The sequence below is a fragment of the Triticum dicoccoides genome, chromosome 6A (genome assembly GCF_002162155.2).
Source record: "Triticum dicoccoides isolate Atlit2015 ecotype Zavitan chromosome 6A, WEW_v2.0, whole genome shotgun sequence".
Classification (NCBI taxonomy): Eukaryota; Viridiplantae; Streptophyta; class Magnoliopsida; order Poales; family Poaceae; genus Triticum; species Triticum dicoccoides.
Genome location: NC_041390.1, coordinates 362,584,836 through 362,606,947, shown reverse-complemented (window position 1 = coordinate 362,606,947; position 22,112 = coordinate 362,584,836).

The following is a 22,112-nucleotide window of genomic DNA, read 5'->3' as shown; positions in this document are numbered from 1 at the left end:
ATACACTTTTATTCAAGCGCGATACTCTATAGAGCAAGATCATGCATGGAAGGTTCTATACTATATAAATAAGAAGTGTCCACATGCTTACACTAGTGCATAAAAGCCAAGCTATGGCATGACAAAAATAGCCTTGCTAGCGTAGGAGCCCCACGCCACCAATATAGCGCCAGTGTTAAAAAATAGTGGTGGCGTTGTATCCTACGCCAGCACTATTCTATATACATATGGCATTGGTTTAACCACGCGACGACAATATCAGCCATAGCTATGGCGTGTGACATAGTGTAACGACACTAATAAGATAAATCTTCTCTAGCGTCAAGCATTGTCTGACGGCATTACTAGTTTTTTGAAAGCTATAAAAAATGCTACAAGGGCAGTAAAAAATCGCTGCCACGGCAGCATCATTTTTTACCAATTTATATAAAAACATTTTTTCCTACATGGATTTTGATAAGATATTTGCGTTAATATATACACACATTGTTTATTCACATACATACATATATTAACCACACACTATAGCTAGTTCTATCGATCATGACTAATGAAACATTTGCTAAACTACACCATGCATGCATATTACATCTTGTTCATTCAACCATCGTTACTACTAGCATGGTACTCCTCTCCTTTAGACTCTTTTTAAGAATAGCAAAACCCTTGCATGTCCATGGTGTAGGGCAGAGATCCACCAATCTCCAATGCTGAACTCGCAGTCTCTCAGTATTTGGCTCCATTCACTAATTTCGAGTCGTGCATCTCATCATGGTAGTCATCCTTCATGTGAGGTAGGACACATCTAAGGACCTACTATTCTTGAACATGATAGTAGCATAGTAAGCAATATATAGTAACACATATATACTATGAGTTGAAAGAAGAATGTGTATATGAAAGCGATCAAAATCATACCATGCATTTTCTAGAAATGTTGTTCTTGTTTAATGTGTGCACTAGTGGCAGGTATGGTGCATCATTTGGACCAGCTCTGTAAGTGCTCTTAAGCATCTCAATATGGAGGAAAAACTTGTCTTGGACAAAAGGTCTTGCATGGTAAGGGATACATTAGTCAAAATGTAAAAAACAGAAATTACACTTTCAAGCGTAGATTATTACCATATAATATTTGTAGTCACTTTGAAGCATGAGGGAGAAGCCATTATTGTTTTCAAGGTGAGGATCATTGGACATTTCCCTAGTGTCGCAACAGTAGGGGCCCTCTTCCATTTTGTGTTGCGTTCATATAATTTGAATCAGCATAAAAACGGCATGAGCTTTGCTAAAAACTAGACATATATATTGAGTGCCAAAAATTTGATGAAATGGAACTAAATCTATGTTTCGCCAGAACATTGGAAACTCTATAGACAATCTGTGCAAAAATGAAACATAGCATGAGACACTTCTGAGAGCAAGACAATGCAATGTTGCATTGACTAAAACAGGCACACACTGAAAAAGTCGATCAATTCACAATTATCACATATATATAAATATACATTAAACACATTTGCACACATGTAAGACATTTTATCAATTCACAGGTACACATAATGTGTGCATTTAATCACAATAATATGAACACTAGAACAAATCTACATGAAAATAAATTGGCAGCTGGAGGTCTTATATCGTCCGTTCCGAGAGGGACGCTGGCGGAGGAGGCCATACATGATGAGTTGTGGAGCGGAACAGCGGGGCGGTGGGTGGGGGTGGGGCTGGACAGTGCTGGCATGGTGGGGGCAAGGCTGGATGGGGAGAATGGTGGTCAGTTGCAAGGCAGGGGCGACAACAGAGGGTATGGCGGGGTTGTGGGAACGGCGACCAGTGGCAAGGCAGTGGCGATGATGGAGGGCAGGGCGGCGGAGGGTATAATACATATAATTACCACGATACAAATTCTTCTCATGGTTCAGAGTACATAAATATGGTACAATTAATTTAGGGTACATACATGGTACACACAGAAAATGACTAGACAAATGAATCATGCAATACGATGTCGTTTGACAACCCCCTCAATGGCAGTTTGGGTCTTCTTAATCTTTCTTGAGTACTTCCGGCCAGTGCTATGACACTTTCTCAAGAACGGACGTCCTATCGCAGGCAAGGTAGTTGTGCTCCTTCTAGTGGTGTAGTCTTGCTCTTCATACATATCCTCTTCTATTGGGTCTATGATGTCGCTTGAAGCAACATCGGTATTTCCCCAAAGAGGAAGGGATGATGTAGCACAACAACGGTAGGTATTTCCCTCAGATGTGAAACCAAGGTTATCGAACCAGTAGGAGAACCAAGCAACACAACGTAAACAACACCTGCACACAAATAACAATAACTCGCAACCCGATGTGTAAAAGGGGTTGTCAATCCCTTTCAGGTAGCGGCGCCAGAAATTGGCAAACAGATGTGAGATAAAATTGTAGATATTGATAGATAGAAAGCCAAATAAAACAAAAAAGAATAAATTATAGCAAGATATTTTTTGTGTTTTTGGTTTAGTAGATCTAAAAATAAAAGTAAAGGAAAACAGATTGCAAAGGCAAATAATATGAGAAAGAGACCCCGAGGACGTAGGTTTCACTAGTGGCTTCTCTCGAGAAAAATACAAACTGTGGGTAAACAAATTACTGTTGGGCAATTGATAGAACTTCCAATACTCATGACGATATCCAGGCAATGATCATTACATAGGCATCACGTCCATGATTAGTAGACCGACTCCTGCTTGCATCTACTGCTGTTACTCCACACATCGACCGCTATCCAGCATGCATCTAGTGTATTAAGTGAAGGAAATATGCCCTAGAGGCAATAATAAAGTTGTTATTTATATTTCCTTATATCATGATAAATGTTTATTATTCATGCTAGAATTTTATTAACCGGAAACTTGATACATGTGTGAATGCATAGACAAACAGAGTGTCCCTAGTATGCCTCTACTTAACTAGCTCGTTAATCAAAGATGGTTAAGTTTCCTAGCCATAGACATGTGTTTTCATTTGATGAACGGGATCACGTCATTAGAGAATGATGTGATGGACAAGACCCATCCGTTAGCTTAGCACTATGATTGTTTAGTTTGTTTCTATTGCTTTCTTCATGACTTATACATGTTCCTATGATTATGAGATTATACAACTCCCTAATACCGGAGGAACACTTAGTGTGCTATCAAATGACACAACATAACTGGGTGACTATAAAGATGCTCTATAGGTGTCTCCAATGGTGTTTGTTGAGTTGACATAGATCGAGATTAGGATTTGTCTTTCCGTGTATCGGAGAGGTATCTCTGGGCCATCTCGGTAATACACATCACTATAAGCCTTGCAAGCAATGTTACTAATGAGTTAGTTGCGGGATATTGCATTACGGAACGAGTAAAGATACTTGCTTGTAACGATAGTGAACTAGGTATTGAGATACCAACGATCGAATCTCAGGCAAGTAACATACCAATGACAAAGGGAACAACGTATGTTGTTATGCGGTTTGACTGATAAAGATCTTCGTAGAATATGTAGGAACCAATATGAGCATCCAGGTTCCACTATTGGTTATTGACCAGAGATGAGTCTCGGTCATGTCTACATAGTTCTCGAACCCATAGGGTCCGCATGCTTAACATTCGATGACGATCAGTATTATGAGTTTATGTGTTTTGATGTACCAAAGGTAGTTCCGAGTCCCGGATGTGATCACAGACATGACGAGGTGTCTTGAAATGGTCGAGACATAAAGACTGATGTATTGGATGATTTTATTCAGACACCGGATGAGTTCCGGGGTCACCGAATAAATATCGGAGTGCCAGGGGTTATCGGAAACCCCGGGGGGACTAATGGGCCAACATGGGCCTTGTGATAGAGAGAGGAGAGGGCCCTAGGGCTGCCCCCCCCCTTGAGGAGTACAAATTAGACTAGGAGGGAGCGGCACCCCCTCTCTTTCCTTCTCCCTCTCTCCCTCTCCTTCCTTCCCCCTCTCTTCCCTTGTTGGAAACCTACTAGGAATAGGATTCCTATTCCTAGTAGGAAACCTACTTGGGGCGCGCCCCATGAGGGCCGGCCAGCCTCCCCCTTGATCCTTTATACACAGGGGTAGTGGGGCACCCTAGGACACACAAGTTGACAGTTTTCTTAGCCGTGTGCGATGCCACCCTCCATAGATTTCCACCTCGGTCATATCGTTGTAGTGCTTAGGCGAAGCCCTACGTCGGTAACTTCATCATCACCGTCATCACGCCATCGTGCTGATGAAACTCTCCCTCAGCCTCAACTAGATCAAGAGTATGAGGGACGTCATCGAGGTGAACTTGTGCGGATTGCGGAGGTGTCATGCGTTCGGTACTTGATCATTTGGATCGCGAAGACGTTCGACTACATCAACCGCATTGCTTAACGCTTCCGCTTTCGGTCTATGAGGGTACGTGGACACACTCTCCCCTCTCGTTTCTATGCATCTCCTAGATAGATCTTGCGTGATCGTAGGAAATTTTTGAAATACTGCATTCCCCAACAGTGGCATCCAAGCCAGGTCTATGCATAGATGTTATATGCATGAGTAGAACACAAAGAGTTGTGGGCGATAATAGTCATACTTCTTACCAGCATGTCATACTTTTATTTGGCAGTATTGTTGGATGAGGCGGCCCAGACCCACATTACATGACCGCGCTCATGAGACTGGTTCTACCGCTGTGCTTCGCACACAGGTGGCTAGTGGGTGTATGTTTCTCCAGCTTTAGTTGAATCAAGTGTGACTATGCCCGGTCCTTGTTGAATGTTAGAACAACACACTTGACAAAAAATCGTTGTGGTTTTGATGTGTAGGTAAGAACGGTTCTTGCTAGAAGCCCGTAGCATCCATGTAAAACTTGCAACAAAAAAGCAGAGGACGTCTAACTTGTTTTTGCAGGGCATGTTGTGATGTGATATTGTCAAGACATGATGTGATATAATTTGTTGTATGAGATGATCACGTTTTGTTAAAGTTATCGGCAACTGGCAGGAACCTTATGGTTGTCTCTTTATTGCATAAAGATGCAACCGCCATAAAATTGACTTACTTTATCGCTATTCGATAGCAATAGTTGCAAAAGCAATAGTTGGCGAGACGACCATGTGACGACACGTTGATAGAGATCAAGATGATGGAGATCATGGTGTCATGCCAGTGACGATGGAGATCATGACGATACATTGGCGACGGATATCAAAGGCACAAGATGATAATCGCCATCTCATGTCACATATTTTGATTGCATATGATGATTATCTATTATGCATCTTATTTTTCTCAGTACAGCGGTAGCATTATAAGATGATCCTTCACTAAATTTCAAGGTATAAGTGTTCTCCTCGAGTATGCACTGTTGCGACAATTCATCATGCGATTGGGTGGGATAAGCTCTACGTTCACATACAATGGGCGCAAGACAGTTTTCCACATGCGGAATACTCGGGTTAAACTTGACGAGCCTAGCATATGCAGATATGGCCTCAGAACACTGAGACCGAAAGGTCGAGCGTGAATCATATAGAAGATATGATCAACATAGTGATGTTCACCATTGAAAACTACTCCATCGCACGTGATGATTGGACATGGTTTATTTGAAATGGATCACATGATCACTTAGATGATTAGAGGGATGTCTATCTAAGTGGGAGTTCTTAAGTAATATGATTAATTGAACTTTAATTTATCATGAACTTAGTGTTGGTAGTTTTTGCATATCTATGTTGTAGATCAATAGCTCACGTATAGCTCCCCTGTTTTATTTTTGATATGTTCCTAGAGAAAAATAAGTTGAAATATGATAGTAGCAATGATGTGGACTGGGTCCGTGATCCGAGGATTATCCTCTTTGCTGCACAGAAGAATTTTGTCCTTGATGCGCCGCTAGGTGACGGACCTATTGCAGGAGCAGATGCAGACGTTATGAACGTTTTGGCTAGCTCGGTATGATGACTACTTGATAGTTTAGTGCGCCATGCTTTACGGCTTAGAACCGGGACTTCAAAAACCATTTTGAACGCCACGAAGCATATAAGATGTTCCAAGAGCTGAAATTGGTATTTCAGACTCATGCCCAAGTCAAGAGGTATGAGACCTCTAACAAGTACTTTGCCTACAAGATGGAGGAGAATAGCTCAACCAGTGAGCATGTGCTCAGAATGTCTGAGTACTACAATCACTTGAATCAGGTAGAATTCAAGAAAGAGCATCAAGTGTTGATGGTTAACAAGACCACTAGTTTCAAGAAAAAGGGGCAAAGGAAAAGAAAGGGAACTTCAAAGAATGGCAAGCAAGTTGACACTCCCGTGAAGAAACCCAAAGCTAGACCTAAGCCTGAAACTGAGTGCTTCTACTGCAAAGGGAATGATCACTGGAAGCGGAACTACCCCCAAATACTTGGCGGTAAGAAGGATGGCAAAGTGAATGAAGGTATATTTGATATACAGATTATAGATGTGTACTTTACTAGTGTTCATAATAGCCCCTGGGTATATGATACTGGTTCAGTTGCTATGATTAGTAACTTGAAGCTGGAGTTACAAAATCAACAGAAACTAGTTGAGGGCAAGGTGACGATGTGTGTTGGAAGTGATTCCAAGGTTGATAAGATCACCATCGCACACTCCCTTTACCTTCGAGATTAGTGTTGAACCTAAAATAAATGTTATTTGGTGTTTGCGTTGAGCATAAATATGATTGGATCATGTTTATTGCAATACAGTTATTCATTTAAGTCAAAGAATAATTGTTGTTCTATTTACATGAATAAAACCTTCTATGGTCATACACTCAATATAAATGGTTTATTGAATCTCGATCATAGTGATACACATATTCATAATATTGAAGCCAAAAGATGCAAAGTTAATAATGATAGTGCAACTTATATGTGGTACTATCGTTTAGGTCATATTGGTGTAAAGCGCATGAAAAAACTCCATGCTGATGGGCTTTCGGAATCACTTGATTATGAATCATTTGATGCATGCGAACCATGCCTCATGGGAAAGATGACTAAGACTCCATTCTCCGGAACAATGGGGCAAGCAACTGATTTATTGGAAATAATACATACTGATGTATCCGATCCGATGATTGTTCAGGCTCGCGGCAGGTATCATTATTTTATGACCTTCATAGATGATTTGAGCAGATATGGGTATATCTACTTGATGAAACATAAGTCTGAAACATTTGAAAAGTTCAAGAATTTTAGAGTGAAGTGTAAAATCATCGTAGCAAGAAAATAAAGTTTCTACGATCTGATCACGGAGACGAATATTTGAGTTACGAGTTTGGTCTTCATTTGAAACGATGTGGAATAGTTTTGCAACTCACGCCACCTGGTACACCACAGCGTAATGGTGTGTCCGAACGTCATAACCGTACTTTATTAGATATGGTGCGATCTATGATGTCTCTTACCGATTTATCACTATCGTTTTGGGGTTATGCATTAGAGATAGTTGCATTCACGTTAAATAGGGCACCATCTAAATCCGTTGAGATGACACCATATGAATTATGGTTTAGCAAGAATCCCAAGTTGTCATTTCTTAAAGTTTGGGGCTGCGACGCTTATGTGAAAAAGCTTCAACCCCATAAGCTCGAACCCAAATCGGAGAAATGTGTCTTCGTAGGATACCCAAAAGAGACTATTGGGTACACCTTCTATCACAGATCTAAAGGCAAGATATTCGTTGCTGTCGGATTCCGGGTTCCGGCAAAACCCTTGAGGTTCGAGCTCTGGGGTGCGCATGAAGATCTCTCCTCCCCCTAGCTCACACTCTCGCCACGATCTCAAAGCTCAGCACGTCGAACTTGCAGAACAAAGGACACATGGTTTATACTGGTTTGGGCCACCGATGTGGTGTAATACCCTACTCCATTGTGGTGTGGTGGATTGCCTCTTGGGCAGAGGATGAACGAGTACAAGGGAAGAACAACCTACTGAGGGGATGTGTCCTTGAGCTCATTGAGCTTGTGTGGTTGAGGATGATCTGAATGGCCCAGGATCAGTTCCCCTCCCCTTTCGTACTGTGGTGGCTAGTCCTATTTATAGGGGCCCTGGTCCTCTTTCCAAATGTAGGCGGGACCAACAATGGTCAAATTTGAAGGGAGACAACTAGTACAAGTTATCCTGACAAAAGGTGGTCTTCGCCTGCCAAAGGCCCTGGTGGTGACACCGTCCTGGGCTCCATGGTGACCTCCGTCCTGCCGTCCTGCTGGTCTTGGTCTTATTGCACCGATATGGAAACCTTTGCCTGATGCCTCGAGACTCCTTGCCTGCGCTTGCCTCTTTAGCACCAAAGAGGAAGCGAGTACACTGCGCGCACAGGCGCCCGCCTGGCCTTGCTCGTCATGGCTTGCGTCACAGGGACCTCATGCGGTGCCCATCAGCTTGATCTCTCCGCCCCTCGTGAGCCAGCCTGGTGAGGCCGCCCCCAAGGAGGTCTTGCGCGATCCGCCTCGCGAGGCTTGGCCCCTCGTGAGGGTCTTGAGTGTTCGCTGCTGTAGATGGGTCGTACAGGGCCACTAGTGGAGCCACGCCATGGGCCACAGGCACGCAAGTCTGGGGACCCCATTCCCTGGACGCCAACAGTAGCCCCCGGGCCCAAGGCGCACTTGGACTTTGCTTCGAGGCGAACCCAAGGCGCAAGTGCGGAGCGCCGTGGGCCCCAATAGCCTGCTGCCTCAGTTGACGCATGGCGATTTATGGGATGTGTGCATCTTCACTTCCCCACGCTAGCTTGGCAACTGCCCGAATGACAAAAGGTTGGCGCCGGCTGCATTTGCCTTCATTGATTTCCATCGCCTTGCTCCAGATCCCCATTCTTGCTCCTTGCTTCCACAGACTCCAGATCTACCCGGATCCTCCTTCAAGTCTGCCGCCAATGGCGCCCAAGAAAGCTGGGGCAGCTCCCTTGTTGTCTTGGTATGAGCCGACGCTTGATGCGCCAAGCGCTTCAAAGAAGAACCTTGTCGCCGTGCTCCTGATGACGGCGGAGGGTGATGAAAAGAGGAAGATTGTGCTCCGGGCTGGCTCCGCCGAGCCGGAGGCCTTAGGCAGCACCTTCTACCCCTTCTTTATGAGCAACATCGTTGCTTGGCTGGTTCCCCCCTTCTCCGACTTCTTCTACTCCATCCTTAGCCATTACAAGATCCATGGTCTCCATCTTCATCCCAACTCCATCCTCCTCCTATCGATCTTCGCCTTCTACTACGAGGCGTATATTGGAGTGATGTCGTCCATGGCGCTGGTGTGGCACTTCTACTTCCTCTTGATCAAGGAGGGCCACTGCTCTGGGTGTGTTGGTTTCTTCGCGGCCAACATGACCAACGCCATCTTGAAGGCCGGGAAGAAGGCCGAGGGCTTCAGGAGCAAGTGGGTCTTGATGGACGCCAAGTGCTCCCACCCCCGGCTGGTGCTGCCGACGGAGATGCCAGTGTCCCAAGAGGGGTGGCTTTGCGCGAAGCTCACCGACTCCCAGGCGGCACAGGTGTTGGAGAGGATGACCTCCGACCTGAGGCCTGGTAACTGATGGGCGGTGAAGCTGACGAGGGCCATGATCGTCAAAGAATTCATGAAGCAGCGCGCGGCTCCCCTTCAGGCGCGCCCGCGCCCCTTGTGGAAGCTTGGAGACAAAGGGGACGACCTCTGCCTGCATCCGGAGGCCCTTTCTGACGAGGAGCTACGCTCGGACCTCCGCTCCTTGGTTGGGGACGACCAAGGGTGCCCGCCGGACTCCTTCGTTCCCTTGTTCCACCGCTCAGATGGGGCGGACGCTGCCGCCGCCATGACCGTCTTCGACAGGCGTGGGCTTGTGCAGCCTACACCGTCGAATGTCCTGGTAGCGACGACCCCAGTGGACGTGTCTTCCGATGAGTCTCGGGAGGAGGAAGAGGATGATGAAGAGGAGGAGGAGGAGCGCCACTCGGAGGCGACCCGCGAAGGGGCGAGGGAGACCTCCCCTTTGCGCAAGTCTAACATCCTCCACATCCTGCCTGATGACGATGACGAGGACGATGTCCCCCTGGGAAGAGGGAGCTCCGCGCGGCAGGAGGCTCCACAAGGTCCAAGGTCAGTCCCTGGAGGAGGTCACCGGCCAAGGTTCCGACAAGGGGAAGGTCGGCACTGATTTCTCGAGACGACGCCCCTATTCTGACGCTGCCTAGAGCTGCTTCCGGCCTATCTGCTGCCCCCTCTTTTGTGCCTGGAGCCTGTGCACCCATGTCTCAGGCTGCGAGGCTCTCAAGTTTCAAGATTAGGAAGTAGAGAGACTACGCCGCGGTGGATTAGTAAGTCTTCTCGTCCTGCCTTGCTCTTGCTTTTGCTGCTGATTCTTGGTACTTCTCCGTTGCGCAATTAGGCCAACGCCCGCAGCAAAGAAGAAGGAGGAGGAAGTGGTGGTACTGCTCAGGACCAAATCGCCCGCTTCGGCTGCACCCCCCTCCATGGGGAAGGGCAGTGGCTGCGCCCGTGCTTCTCTGGCCCGATTGTCCTTACGGGGCTTGGGGGAGCGTCCTCAGGAGGAAGCAGCCACCGTAGCCCTGCTAGCTCCGAAGATGCCAACATCCGGCTCGGCTGCTGGGGTCCCCCAAGTTTAGAAGCTCTTAGCCTCTCGGGCTATGGTGATGACGTTGTCTCCTCCTCCTTCCGCCGCACTGCTGACCACGGATCCTTCCGCCTCCCCAGACGTCCCGCAACGCGCTCTCTCTGTGTTGACCCTGCTATGAGAGGATCTTCAAGGCACCGACCGTCACCTGGCGGCCGGGCGCCTGGAGCTGATCTCTGGCTGCCTTCACTCCGATGTGTCCATCCAGGCAGCGTTGAGCCAGGCTGCGGCAGCCTCTGAGAAGAACAAGCAGGTCGTCGCCCAAGCCGCGACTGCCCGTGAGGTGGCGCTGAAGGACGCCAGGGCTGCCCAGGATCAGTATCGATCACTGGAGGCCGAGCTGGAGACCGTGCGCACCGAGCGTGCGACCGAAGCTCACGACCGCAAGGCGGAGGAGGTGAAGATGAAGGCTTGAGAGGACACCGTCAGTGGTCGCGATGCCGAGCTGGAGCAGCTGGCGAAGGCGCAGGCCACGGAGCATAGCCGGCTGGGGAAGCTGGAGCAGAAGATGAAGGCGGAGAAGGTCGAGCTGGAAGTCAAGGCGAAGGTCCTGGCTAAGGACCGCGTGACCTTCAAGTCCCATGAGGAGAGGTCCCGCGTGGCGCTGCGGGCACTTTACGAGAAGGGCTTGGAGGAGCCGCTGGCGACAGCCGACAAGGGCCCCACCCAGCTGCTTCCTCATCTGGTCGCGGCGCTTGAGGATGTTGTGGATGGGATCGGCCCCTTGGTGGAGGGGGAAGCCCACACGCTTTCCTCGGCCGTGCTGACGCGCGTCTTCAGCCATCTCCATCTTCGTGATCATGACGCCACCCTTGATGAGCTGCTAGAGCCTGTGGATGATGAGCTCTGCGCAGTTGCTGCCGAAGCTGTGAAGGGCCAGGTGGAGGCTTTGCTGAAGAAGTTCTGCGCCTTCGACCCTACGCCCTCAACTGGTGGTGCTGCTGAACCTGCAACTCCAGCGGGCGGCTCAGGTGAGGGCAACATCACCGTTGAAGGGGCGCCTCTTGCAAGCGACAGTGGCATCCAGGGATGGTGATTTGACTTGCTGGCGACTCCTTTCCCTGCTTTGCTTCTCCGACAATTACCATGTCTCGTCGAGGCGTTTAACTTGTGTTTGGTATTTAAAGAACAATATGTTTTGTAATATTCATTTGAGTTCCATGATTTCCTTCCTGTTTGCTTCATGTTCTACGTCGGCAGGGCCCGACCCCGCGCATACCTCAGCCGCCGTTGGGTCGTCTGGATCACCAGGACGAGACGAAGGGTTGAGGGGCTATGTGGCCAGTTAGGCTCCTGAGTCGCGATGGTCAGGAGTCCCCCTTGACGCGCAAACAGCTTACAGAAGGGAGATGCAGGAGTAGGCCTAGTGTTCTACATCGGGAGGGCCCGACTCCGTGCATACCTCAACTGCTGTTGGGTCGTCCGGATCACGAGGAAGAGACCAAGGGGTGAGGCGCTACGTGGCCAGTTAGGCTCCTGAGTCGCGATGCTCAGGAGTCCCCCTTGACGTCCAAACGACCTTCATAACTTGGCTCCACTCGGGAGGGCACGCGACGACCATGTACGAGAGACGTAGGAGGGCGGCATACACTTGGGCGTGGCCCGAGCGAGCCCCCGTGCCCAGCCCCTCGCGTGGCTCTCCCGAGGGGAAAGCGTTGCGGTGAGGCCGGACACTGAGTCGCGTGGCTCCCTGAGGTTGGTACGGCCATGGGGCCACCCTCAGTTGTTTATCTCCAGCGCGCAGCATAGCGCTTACGCACTTGCAAGGGAATAGCCGCTCCTCGACAGTGTCGACTGCTAGCATAGAGTATGGTGCTTCCACTGGTGCGTGGGTGAGGGCTCCCTCTGAGTGGAGCCCCCGGGGGGTGTACAGCCTAGCCCCGACACGTGGCTTGCACGACAGGGCTGGACAAGGTGTGTCTAGGCACTTGTGAGCCGGCGCAGGACTCACGAGGCCCTAGCTCAAGGCGGGTTGCGCCTGGTTTTGATTCCTGGTGCCCGCGACGGTCCTGTGAGATGGTTAGGCAACCTGCGCTGAGCGATTCTTCTAAGGTGATCACATGAGAAGGCCAGACACCTATGACCCCAGGAAGTGACGTGAGCGGGGCTGGCCTGTTAGATAGATCTCAGTTGTTGGGTTTATCGACACTGCAGGGATGGACCTGAGCATAGACGACATGCCCAGTCTTCTCATGTGAAGGTTCCCGAAGAAGGACGACCGACACGCGGCTCTTGCGGTGACGAGGCACCCGGTCGCGCGCCCTAGCCTGTCCATTCATGACTGCTAGGGCGTGTGATGTTCATGGCATCATAGTGCCGGGCAGGCAAGTGGTAATCATATGTAACTCATGAAGTGGAACAAACAAGCTTAGATAGATGCGAGGACAATACATGCCACTGGGACGGACCCGAGCGGCCTGGGGATGATGCAGCCCAAGGGGCGCTCCCAGCTGAATAAACTTGAAAAATATCACCTGGTTTTATTGCCGAAGGAGTGTTAGGGTAGCTGAAGGTGCGCTCTGAATAAGTCTCTCCTCATGGGCCACCAAGACCCTGATCCTTAGGAGGCTCTGGGCGCTCAGGTGGTTCCTTGAGGACCGTCTCCATCTCCACCAGGACCGCGTGATGCCGGGCCTCCTGAGTTGCCGGGATGCTCCATAGGTTGCGCTGGAAGGAGGCTTCCACGCTCGGCAGGCCAAACGGCATGCGAACATAGCTGTGAGGTGGACCCTCGCACTGCCCAACACGCGAAGGACAAAAGCGCTCCTGAGATGCAGCCCTGTTGAGCCCTGGGATGTCGATGCAGACGTGCAGCCCGCCACCCTCGCCTGGATTAGGAGCTGCACCAGGTGGGCAGTGGTCGCCGCGCATAGCCCTTGCTTGTTGAACCTCCTGGGTGGCCTTGACGATGAACTCCTGAGTGTCGGGCGCTCCTTGCCGAGTGCCCTCCCGAGGGAAACGTGCCGCAAAGCACGCCTCCACGTGGTGCCCGAGCGCCCCCCCCATGATGTTGGCCAGGTCCGAGGCCCTCCAGAAGAGAGCCCCCGAGCGTCGCCCGAGGAGGGCACCGGGCACGCCTTCCTATGCGAGGAAGGGAGGCGCCCTAGGTGCGGGCGCTAATCCTGAGGCGGCGCCGCTGAAGGCGCCACTCTCCTAAGGCCCTATGTGGAGTAGTTGCTTCTTCTTCTTCTTCTTAGGGATGTGCTCAGGAGAGGACCGCGTGCCCTCGCTATCAGGGTCATCGATTGCTGCGTCTTGGAAGGAGTGCTTGAGGGAGCACACCACATCTCTTTCTTCGTAGGGGACTAGGATGATTCCACCGCTTCCTGGCATCTTGACGACTTTGTAGCCGTGGTGGGTCACTGCCATGAACTTGGCTAATGCTGGGTACCCAAGGATGGCGTTTTATGGCAAACAGATGTGGGCGACGTCGAAGTCGATGAGCTCGGTGCGGTACTTGTCGCGTTGGCCGAAGGTGACAGGGAGGCGGACCCTCCCTATCGGGGTGGTGGAGCCGTCGGTCACTCCTGAGAAAGGCTTGGTAGGCTATAGCTGATCATAGGGCACTTGAAGGCTGTTGAACATCTCGACGGACAGGACACTGAGCCCCGCACCGCCGTCGACATTGCTAATGACGGGTGACTTGGACATTGCTAATGACGGGTGAATAGAGCATCGGGAGGACGCCGATGGTTGCCACGCATTTGAGCTTGCCCGCCGAGCTAAAGGTGATGGCGTACTTGGACCACCTGAGCGGGCGCATGGTCTCGAGCCCGGGGAGGGCTACATTCACCTCGCGAGCAAACTGCTTGAAGATGCGCTGGGAAGCCGGGGCCTGAGCACCGCCCAAGATGCAAGCGATGGCGCATGGCTCCTGGAAGCCCCCAGCCCCCTCGTCCCGATGATGGTCGTTGTTCCTTCTTGGTGGTGGCGGTAGCGGAGGGAGGCCATGATTTCCCTGAGGACGGTCCTCGCGAGGCTGGTCGCGCCAGGCGCCCTCACGAGGCTGCTCCTGCTAGTGGTCCTCACGAGGCCGGTCGCACCACTCCTGGCGGGGGGCCCGGTCATCCCAGTGTCCTCCACCTCGTCCTCCTCCTCGGTCATAGCCCCGATCGTTGCACTTTGGGTGTCAACCGAAGCGTCCATCTTGGATGGCCCTGAGCTCTTGACAATCATTGGTGTTGTGGATGTGTACATTGTGGAAGGCACAGAACGGACGGCTGCTCTTGGATGACTCGGGGTGGTCCCGGCCGCGCTTCGTGTCCGGCTCCGCCGCGAGCACAGCTACTCCCTTGCACTTCACGTCCTTGACCTTGGCTTTCTTCTCCTCTTGGTCGGTAGCAGGGAGCTCAAGGAGGGAAAGGCGCCCTTCCTCAGCTCTTGCGCACTTGGTTGCCATGTCGAACAGCTCCAGAGTCGTGCATAGCTCCTCGTGGATGGCGAGCTCCTCCTTCATCTTGACGTCGCGGACATCATCGGAAAACACTAAGATGATGGCCTCGTCCGTAACCTTGGGGATCTTGAGGCGAATGTTGTTGAAGCGCTGGATGTACTTCTGCAGGGTCTCTCCCGACTGTTGCTTAATGCGGTGCAGGTCACCCATGGCTGGAGGGCGGTCGTGAGTGCCCTGGAAGATGGCGATGAAGTGGTCGCGCATCTCAGCCCAGGAGGAGATTGATCCCGCGGGCAGGTTCAGGAGCCACGAGCGACCGCCATCCTTGAGAGCCATGGGAAACCGGTTCACCATGACTTTTTCGTCGCCGTTGGGCGCCTCGATGCTTAGCTCGTAGAGCTGCAGGAACTCCGCGGGGTCAAAGGTGCCGTCGTAGCGTGGAGGCAGATCTGTCTTGAACTTGCCAGGCCAAACGACGGTCCGCAGCTTGGGAGTGAAGGCTCGGCAGCCTGCTATGGCCACCGGGACCCTTTGCAGAGGCAAAGCCTGCCCTTGATGTCCGTGCACCGTCGCACCAGGCGGCACGTGGTCTTGCCGTGGTGGCGCCGGGAGAGCAGGAGCGTTTTCTTGTGGTCGAGGGACCTCTTGGCAGTTTCCTTCTTCGGGCGCGGGTGTGGCGGATCACGCCGCGGGACCGCACGTCATGGGGCGAGGACACCGTCTTGATGTGGAGGAGGTTGTGGCGCTCCATGAGCTGCGCATCTCGGCGCGAGGGCGCCGTCCTGATGTAGAGGCGGTGGAGGCGCTCCATGAGCTACGCCGCCCGCGGCTAGAGGTGGGCATGGTAGCGAGAGGGATGGTGTAGGAGAGCCCCCAGCGGCGCTGGCGAGCTCGGCGATGCGGTCTAACCAATCCTTGTAGAGGTTCTCAACCGAGCGGTAACGCAGGAGCTCGCGCGCCTTGAGCAATGCGGCCTGTGCATCGATGGGCGCGCAACGAGCGTGGGACGATATGCCGGCCGAAGTCAGCGACGGGGCGGCGGTACGGCCGTCCCACCGCACGGAGGGGTGCAGTGATGATGCTTGCTGCTCGTTTGCTGTTGGGCCAGTAGCGACATTGGCAATAGGTGATGGAGAACGACGGGGAGGCACGCCGACAGGGGCCGTCTAAGCGGCATGGCCGGCGAGGGCGACCCGGCGATCGGCGTGGGCTCGATGTGCGTCTGCCATGGATGTGGTGGAGGGGTGGAACGTGGATCAATAGAAGGAAAGATTCAGCGCTCCCCTACCTGGCGCGCCAAATGTCCGATTTCGGGTTCCGGTAAAACCCTTGAGGTTCGAGCTCTGGGGTGCGCACGAAGATCTCTCCTCCCCCTAGCTCACATTCTCGCCATGATCTCAAAGCTGAGCACGTCGAACTCGCAGAACAAAGGACACATGGTTTATACTAGTAAAGGCCACTGATGTGGTGTAATATCCTACTCCAGTGTGGTGTGGTGGATTGCCTCTTGGGCAGAGGATGAACGAGTACAAGGGAAGAACAACCTCCTGAGGGGAGGTGTCCTTGAGCTCGGTGAGCTTGTGTGGTTGAGGATGATCTAAATGGCCCAAGATCAGTTCCCCTCCCCTTTCCTACTGTGGTGGCTAGTCCTATTTATAGAGGCCTTGGTCCTCTTCCCAAATGTATGCGGGAAGGGATCCAACAATGACCAAATTTGAAGGGACACAACTAGTACAAGTTATCCTGACAAAAGGTGGTCTTCGCCTGCCAAAGGCTCTGGTGGTGACGCTGTCCGGGGCTCCATGGTGACCTCTGTCCTACCATCCCGCTGGTCTTGATCTTGTTGCACCGATATTGGAACCTTTGCCTAATGCCTCGGGACTCCTCGCCTGCGCTTGCCTCTTTAGCACCAAAGAGGAAACGAGTACACTTCGCGCGCTGGCGCCTGCCTGGCCTTGGTCATCATGGCTTGCATCACAGGGACCTCGCAAGGTGCCCCTCGCCTTGATCTCTCCGCCCCTCGCGAGCCAGCCTGGTGAGGCCGCCCTCGGGGAGGTCTTGCATTGTCAGCCTCGCGAGGCTTGGCCCCTCATGAGGGTCTTGAGTGTTCACTGCTGAAGATGGGCCATACAGGGCCGCTGGTGGAGCCACGCCGTGGGCAACAGGCAGGCAAGTCTGGGGACACCTGTTCCAGGACGTTGACAGTTGCTAAGAATGGATCCTTTCTAGAGGAGGAAAGTAGAACTTGATGACGTAATTGTACCTACTCCCTTATTGGAAAGTAGTCCATCACAGCAATCAGTTCCTGTGATTCCTACACCAATTAGTGAGGATGCTAATGATGATGATCATGAAACTTCTGATCAAGTTACTACCGAACCTCGTAGGTCAACGAGACTAAGATCCGCACCAGAGTGGTATGGTAATCTTGTTCTGGAAGTCATGTTACTTGACCATGACGAACCTACGAACTATAAGGAAGCAATGATGAGCCCAGATTCCGCAAAATGACTTCAGGCCATGAAATCTGATATGGGATCCCTGTATGAGAACACAGTGTGGACTTTAGTTGACTTTCCATTGATCGACAAGCCATAGAGAATAAATGGATCTTCAAGAAAAAGACTGACGCTGACGGTAATGTTACTATCTACAAAGCACGACTTGTTGCGAAAGGTTTTTGACAAGTTCAAGGAGTTGACTACGATGAGACCTTCTCACCCGTAGCGATGCTTAAGTCCGTCTAAATCATGTTAGCAATTGCCACATTTTATGTTATGAAATTCGGCTAATGGATGTCAAAATTGCATTCCTTAATGGATATCTCAAAGAAGAGTTGTATATGATGCAACCAGAAGATTTTGTCGATCCAACAGGTGCTAATAAAGTGTATAAGTTCCAGTGATCCATTTATGGACTGGTGCAAGCAACTCGGAGTTGGAATATACACTTTGATAGTGTGATCAAAGCATATGGTTTTATACATACTTTTGGAGAAGCCTGTATTTACAAGAAAGTGAGTGGGAGCTCTGTAGCATTTTTTATATTATATGTGGATGACATATTGTTGATCGGAAATGATACTGAATTTCTAAATAGCATAAAAGGATACTTGAATAAGAGTTTTTAAAAGAAAGACCTCGGTGAAGTTACTTGCATATTGAGCATCAAGATCTATAGAGATATATCGAGACGCTTGATATATTTTTCAATGAGTACATACCTTGACATGATTTTGAAGTAGTTCAAAAAGGAACAGTCAAAGAAGGAGTTCTTGCCTGTGTTGCAAGGTGAGAAGTTGAGTAAAGACTCAAAACCCGACCACGGTAGAAAATAGAAAGAGAATGAAAAGTAATTCCCTATGCCTCAGCCGTAGGTTCTATAAAGTATGCTATGTTGTGTACCAGACCTATTGTGTACCTCACCAAGAGTTTGGCAAGAGGGTACAATAGTGATCCAAGAGTGGATCACTAGACATCGGTCAAAATTATCCTTAGTGGAATAAGGATATGTTTCTTTGTTATGGTGGTGACAAAATTATCCTTAGTGGAATAAGGATATTTCTCTATAGGTGTCTCCAATGGTGTTTGTTGATTTGACATAGATCGAGATTAGGATTTGTCACTCCATGTATCGAAGAGGTATCTCTGGGCCCTCTCGGTAATGCACATCACTATAAGCCTTGCAAGCAATGTGTCTAATGAGTGAGTTGTGGGATGTTGCATTACGGAACGAGTAAATAGACTTGCTGGTAACGAGATTGAACTAGGTATTGAGATATCGACGATCGACTCTCGGGGAAGTAACATACCGATGACAAAGGGAACAACGTATGTTGTTATGCGGTTTGACCGATAAAGATCTTCGTAGAATATGTAGGAACCAATATGAGCATCCAGGTTCCGCTATTGGTTATTGACTGGCGATGAGTCTCAGTCATCTCTACATAGTTCTCGAACCCCTAGGGTCCGCACGCTTAACATTCGATGACGATCAGTACTATGAGTTTATGTGTTTTGATGTAACGAAGGTAGTTCGGCGTCCCGGATGTGATCATGGACATGATGAGGAGTCTCTAAATGGTCGAGACATAAAAACTGATATATTGGACGATGTTATTCGGACACCGGATGAGTTCCAGGGTTATAGGATATATATCGGAGTGTTGGGGGTTATCGGAAACCCCCCGGGGGGGGGGACTAATGGGCCAACATGGGCCTTGTGAGAGATAGAGGAAAGGGCCCTAGGGCTGGCCGCGCCCACCCCCCCTTGAGGAGTCCGAATTGGACTAGGAGGGGGCGGCGCCCCCTCCCTTTCCTTCTCCCTCTCTCCCTCTCCTTCCTTCCCCCTCTCTTCCCTTATTGGAAACCTACTAGGAATAGGATTCCTATTCCTAGTAGGAATCCTACTTGGGCGCACCCCATGAGGGCCGGCCGGCCTCCACCCTTGCCCCTTTATATACAGAGGTAGGGGGCACCCTAGGACACACAAGTTGACAGTTGTCTTAGCCGTGTGCGGTGCCCCCTCCACAGATTTTCACCTCGGTCATATCGTTGTAGTGCTTAGGCGAAGCCCTACGTCGGTAACTTCATCATCACCGTCATCACGTCGTCGTGCTAACGAAACTCTCCCTTGGCCTCAACTAGGTCAAGAGTAGGAGGGACGTCACCGAGCTGAACGTGTGCCGATCACGGAGGTGTCGTGTGTTCGGTAATTGACCGGTTGGATCGCGAAGACGTTCGACTACATCAACCGCGTTACTCAACGCTTCCGTTTTCGGTCTACGAGGGTACGTGGACACACTCTCCCCTCTCGTTGCTATGCATCTCCTAGATAGATCGTGCGTGATCGTAGGAAAATTTTGAAATATTGCGTTCCCCAACATTTAGTTCATGAGGAAATGGAGTAATGCATTAAGAATGATGACATGATGTAGACAAGATCTATCTATGTAGATATAGACCCCATCGTTTTATCCTTAGTAGCAACGATACATACGTGTTAGTTCCCCTTCTTTCACTGGGATCAACCACCGTAAGATCAAACCCACTACAAAGCACCTTCCCATTGCAAGATAAATATATCAAGTTGGCCAAAAAACCAAAATATCGGAGAAGAAATAGAAGGCTATAAGAAATCATGCATAAAAGAGATCAAAGAAACTCAAATACTTTCATGGATATAGAAAGATAGATCTGATCATAAACTCAAAGTTTATCCGATCCCAACAAACACAGCGCAAAAAGAGTTACATCATATGGATCTCCAAGAGACCATTGTATTGAGAATTCAGCGAGAGAGAGGAAGCCATCTAGCTACTAACTACGGACCTAAAGGTCTACAAAGAACTACTCACACATCATCGGAGAGGCACCAATGGAGGTGGTGAACTACATCCATGATGGTGTCTAGATTGGATCTGGTGGTTCTGGACTCTGCTGCGGCTGGAATTGATTTTCGTCGACCCCCCTAGGGTTTCTGGAATATTGGGGTATTTATAGAGCTAAGAGGCGGTCTAGGGGGCCCCCTAGGTGGACACAACCCACCAGAGCGCGCCTGGGCCTCCTAGCACGCTCTGGTGGGTTGTGCTCTCCTCGGAGCACCCCCTAGGCGCAGCCTTGGCCCGTTAGGTGTCTTCTGATCCACAAAAAATCTTCGTAAAGTTTCATTGCATGTGGACTTCGTTTGGTATTGATTTTGTGCGATGTAAAAAACATGCAAAAAACAACAACTGGCACTTGGCACTATGTCAATAGGTTAGTACCAAAAAAATGATATAACATGATTATAAAACATCCAAGATTGATAATATTACATCATGGAACAATCAAAAATTATAGATACGTTGGAGACGTATCAGCATCCCCAAGCTTAACGCCTACTCTTCCTCGAGTAGGTAAGTGATAAAAACAGATTTTTTGATGTGGAGTGCTGCCTAAAATGTCATATCATATTATTTTATATATAGCATGGACATTTGGACTTTTATATTGTTCAAAGCAATAGTCTAGTTTTGACATGACAACTTAGATACTCATGCATATCAACAAGCAACCATGTCTTTCAAAATATCAACGCTAAAGTAAGCTATCCCTAGCCCATCATGCTAAATACATTGATCCATTCATGAAACACACTCGCATATTCACTACACCGAATGCTCAAGTATGATCATAGTGCCTCCTAGTTGGTGCTTTTATAAGAGAAGATGGAGACTCAATTTCAAAATAAAAATTGCATAAAGTAAAAGAAAGGCCCTTCACAGAGGGAAGTAGGGATTTGTAGAGGTGCTAGAGCTCAAAGCGATAAACTTAGAGATAAAAACATTTTGGGAGGTGTGTCCTTCTGACCAACGAAAACGACTTAGACTTCCCAACACTTTCCATGCTAGATATATCATAGGCAGTTCCCAACAGAAATTAAAGTTTATTCCTTTTTCAACCATACTTTCACTTTCCATGGCTAGCCGTATCCACAGTTGCCCTGCATACCAACACTTTCCAAGGAATTTATTATTTGACAACATAAAGTAAATTCATTTTTCATTTCGGGACTAGGCAATCTCTAATATCTTTGCCTTACTCTCGTGCAATGACAAGTGAATAAACACTCATCGTGAGAGTAACACATCTAGCATGGAAAATATTAGCCACCATCACCGCTTTGCAAGCGAAATGAACCCACAAAAGAGAAGTTTATTTTGAAAAATAGAGATGGCACATTCAAATTTTCTTAGAACGGCAAGAGAAGACCGCATATAGGTAGATATAGTGGACTCATATGGCAAAACTGGTTTAAAGGTTTTTCGATGCACAAGTAGTGATCATACTTAGTGCAAAATGAAGCCTGGCAAAAGATTGAGAAGCGACCGAGCAACAAATGAATAATCACATAAGAGAGCATTAAGCATAATTAATACCGAATAATGCACCACAAGTAGGATATAATTTCATTGCATAGATATTGACTTTCGTGCTTGCATAGGGAATCACAAACCTTAACACAAATATTCGTACTAAAGCATAATTACTCATCAACATGACTCACATATCACATCATCATATCTCAAAACTATT